This window comes from Alligator sinensis, unplaced genomic scaffold, assembly GCF_000455745.1.
Source record: "Alligator sinensis unplaced genomic scaffold, ASM45574v1 scaffold919_1, whole genome shotgun sequence".
Taxonomy (NCBI): Eukaryota; Metazoa; Chordata; order Crocodylia; family Alligatoridae; genus Alligator; species Alligator sinensis.
Window position 1 is genome coordinate 429149 of NW_005842191.1, and position 3718 is coordinate 432866.

Consider the following 3718-nt stretch of genomic DNA (forward strand, 5'->3'; position numbering starts at 1 on the left):
CATTTCAGGAGAAAGAAAGAAATAACTGAAAACAAATCCATCCATGCCTGCCTGCATGCCAGCAAATCAAAAGCAACTTATCATTAGCTGAATTGATAATGGCTAATATACGCAACCAAACTGGTATGAACACCTGACCCCATTTATCACTAGATTATATGGTGGCCAATGAAAGCGCCACAGTTTCTGTCCCATGAAGCCAGATTGACAGGAATGGTGTGCCAAAGAAATGCAGGCTCCAGACTGTTCTGAAGCAGCTCTGGCACGATGTTCTCTTTCATTTTCCCTGCAAGGGAAATTTGAAAGACGGCTCTAACTGACCAAGCCACAAATTTAGGCTGTAGTTTCTTGAGTAGTAGCCTTACAATTGCTCCTCTGAGGAAAACAAAAATCCTCTTAAAGAGGCAAGCAATGACAATCTCCACAAAAATTAATTTACTTACCGGTAACTGGAGTTCTTGTCCCTTACATGATCCCACACGCTAAGCCCACAGAGATTTTTGCCTTAGAAGTACCCATAGGCTACACTTCAGCACTTATTCCCCGTGTGCTCCATCCCAAGAGGATAAAGAACTGTGAGCACTTCCAAGTCCTCAGTTTTCTTTCAACAGCAGAGCTCTACGTTGCACTTGCTCCTGAGGAAGAAAGAAGGGAGGGTAGGATTTAAAAGTATGCAGAAACAGATCTAGGATGCTGAAAAGGAGGGGTGATAGTGGTGGCAGCAAGCTTACTACAGATGCAACCAGTGGCTGAAACCAGAGCTCTCAGCAGTGAAAGGGGTATGTTTGCACCACCACACCCACTGCATCTGCCCCTGAGTGTACATGAACACTACAGCTTGAGGAACTTCAGTTACTAGTAAGTAGCTGTTTTCTCCTGTGGCTAGTTGTCCACATGCACATTATCTCTTGTGGGTGACTCCAAAGGAATACTCAACATATACCTTAATGTGGGCCCCATCATTCCCTAGGCAAACAGAGATGGGAAAACTTCCTCACTACATGCAGCAGCAGTTTGGGTGGCTTCCAGAATGGCATAATGCATAGGCAAAGGCATGTACCAAGCTGCAGGTGGCTGCTCTGCAGGCATGAGTGACAGGAACACTGCACGGAGAGACTCAATATTAGTTTCTTAGGCTTTGGTGGAAAGTTGCTCTTACTGCAATGTAGCTTGCATAGTGCTGCAGAGGGACTTGACCTTGGGTCTGAGGCTGAAGCAAGGGAACTCGCTAGGAAGAAGTGTCTTTGTTCTCCTTGGGATTTTTATAGGTCCCAGTTTGAAAGACTGACAGATTGAGCATAAGCTTGGAATGAGAGTCTCTCCCACTTAGAAGACACATGTCTTGTATTGTATGTTCAGCTTGTGGAAAAGGCACTTAAGAGGGGGCACGACAGCAGTCTTCAAAAACTTGAAAGGCTGTCATAAAGAAGAGGGAAAGCACCTTTCTTTTCTCTCTTGCTGCAGAGACAGGACACAGACCAATGGCTTGAAGTTTCAGCAAGGTAAGTTTAGATTGGATATCTGGAAAAACTTCTTCACCATTAAAATAGTGAGGTCAAGAAACAGACTGCCTAGGGAAGTTACAGACTCTCTGTCACTGGAGGTGTTCAAGAAGAGGGTGGACAGCCTTTGGTTGGGGATGATCTAGGTGTAGCTATGCCTCTGTTCTACTATGGCTATTTCCTATGCTTCTGGGCTTTTATGGTTGCCCCAACTCCCCACTTTCTGCTACATGTATCAGGGTGTTGGGTGTTAAGTTTTCCTCAGAGTTATTGACTGTTGGCTACAGCCAAAGCTGGGAACTTTGAATGGGGTGTACCAATGTTCCTGCCGAGACCAAAGTTGGAGGTTTTTGGCTATAGGGTCTTGCCCCTCTCCTCAGGGTCAGACCAACCACCTTATCTGGGTCAGGAAGGAAATTTGCCCCATGGTCAGATTGGTATGGGGTGGGGGGGAAGAGGAGGGAGGCAGGTTGCCTTCCTCTGTAGCAGGGGGCATGACCCTCTACCTGGGATTTCTTGAGCATTTATTGACATTTCATGGAAGCAGGATGTTAGCTGCTGTGGTTCCCCCGCTTTCCCTGTGACAGAGTAGGATGTTAGGTCTGTGTTGTGCCAGGGTTGATGGTAGTTTTATAGAGTTTAAATTATGGATTGTATAGGATGGGTTGGATAGGGATGATCCTGCCTCAAGCAGGGGATTGGGATAGATGACCTTTAGAGTCCCTACCAGCCCTGCTTCTCTATTATTCAATGATTGCCATCTGATGCTAGGATAAAGCCATCAAAGGTGGGACAAAGATCCCAGAGAGCACTTGGAAGTCTGATGCCAAGACATAACAAGAAGCAGCCCTGCCACCTCTTCAGGAAGACGCTGATTCCAAGACTGAAAGAGTCCATAGGGAAAAAGAACCCAAAACTTTGGGGTGTTGACAAACTTACTGTGAGGAAACTGGGAATGCAAAGTTGCCAAGCTACAGCCACTGGCCTGAAACCTGAAGACAATATCTCAGCTTCTGTTCCTTGGACGGTGAAGCACCTGAATGAAAGAGCAGGAGGCAGGGGTGAGCAGGGACTTTTGAAGACTTACTAAAGAGTCGGGTACCTTCTATGATCCATTAGGCTTAAACATCTTCGAATCTCCATGGTGTTCCATCTCTGAACAGCTGCTGAAAGGAACCAAGGAGTAAGGAAGCATATGCTGCCATTTACTTCCTCAGTATGGGGCCTGAGGGGAGATCAGCCTAAACGGGGGCGGGCAAAATACAGCCTGTGGACTGGACCCGGCCCACCAGGCCATTCTATCCAGCCCATGGGGCCCAGCCAAAAAAACAATCATTACCAGCTTGTGTCTGCCCCTCTGAAAGCCGGCGGGAGGTGGGCTTTCAGAGGTCATGTGCCATTGGACCAGGTGGGCTCTGTGCTTTCACCTCCGTGGGGCTCCTGGCACTCTGTTTGGGAGCCTTATATGGAGGCACTGAGTGTGGTGATGCATGACTGGACAGCTGGTGAGTGGGGAGGGGAGCTCCTGCCTGCAGGGAGGGGGGTTTGTGGGTGGGAGTGGGCCCCCCACCACAGTGCACAGCCCCCACTGCTGGTGGCAGCAGCAAGCCGCAGGCCCTCGGGGAGTTCCTGGCCTGCTGCAGGCAGAGCCCCCAGTGGCACATGGCTCTGGCTGAATCCCAGATGTTGCATGTGCCAACATGTGGGGCTCCTGGCACTGCAGGTGGGAGCTGCGTGCCATTGGGCTGGGCCGGGCCAGCTCCATGCCTCCACATGGGGCTTCCACCACTCCAGTGTGGAGCCGCATGCAGAGGTATTGGAGGCCACCTGGCCCGATGGCACACGACTCCCTGTGGCTCCCGGTCCACACATCATTGGACTGGGGGGGTTCCATGCCCCTTGTGCAGCTCCCTGTTGGAGTGCTGGAAGCCCCACGTGGAAGCACTGGGCCCAGCCCAATGGTGCATGGCTCCTGCCTGTAGTGCTAGGAGCCCCATATACCTGCATGGAGCCAGCACAGTTTGGCTTGAAGATGTGCACCAGCAGGCTAGGCCAGATCCATGCTGCCACATGCAACTCCTGGGATTCAGCCGGAGCAGTGCACTGCTGGGGGGGCTCTGCCTGCTGTGGGCCAGGAGCACCCTGACAGCCCGTTGCCTGCTGCTGCTGCCAGTGGTGAAAACTGTGAGCATGGGGGGAGGTGTGTAATGGGGCAG

The 3718-nt window shown here is 50.6% G+C and overlaps 1 protein-coding gene across 10 annotated transcripts in view; it reads right to left on the reverse strand.

Annotated features, from left to right (window-relative positions):
- Positions 1-3718, reverse strand: part of GJC1 (gap junction protein gamma 1) — a 54888-nt gene that overhangs the window by 19425 nt on the left and 31745 nt on the right. For 4 of the 10 annotated variants that reach the window (XM_025207328.1, XM_025207326.1, XM_025207329.1 and 1 more), the window contains 2 exons: positions 2442-2538; positions 444-635 (listed from right to left, as the gene is read on the reverse strand). The exons of 1 other annotated variant lie outside the window; for it this stretch is intronic. The gene's annotated coding sequence lies outside the window, so the exon portion shown is untranslated. Of the gene's footprint in view, positions 1-443; positions 636-2441; positions 2539-2589; positions 2666-3718 lie in introns of all 10 variants that reach the window. 5 more of the 10 variants (XM_025207332.1, XM_025207333.1, XM_014521183.2 and 2 more) reach the window with 2 other exon arrangements.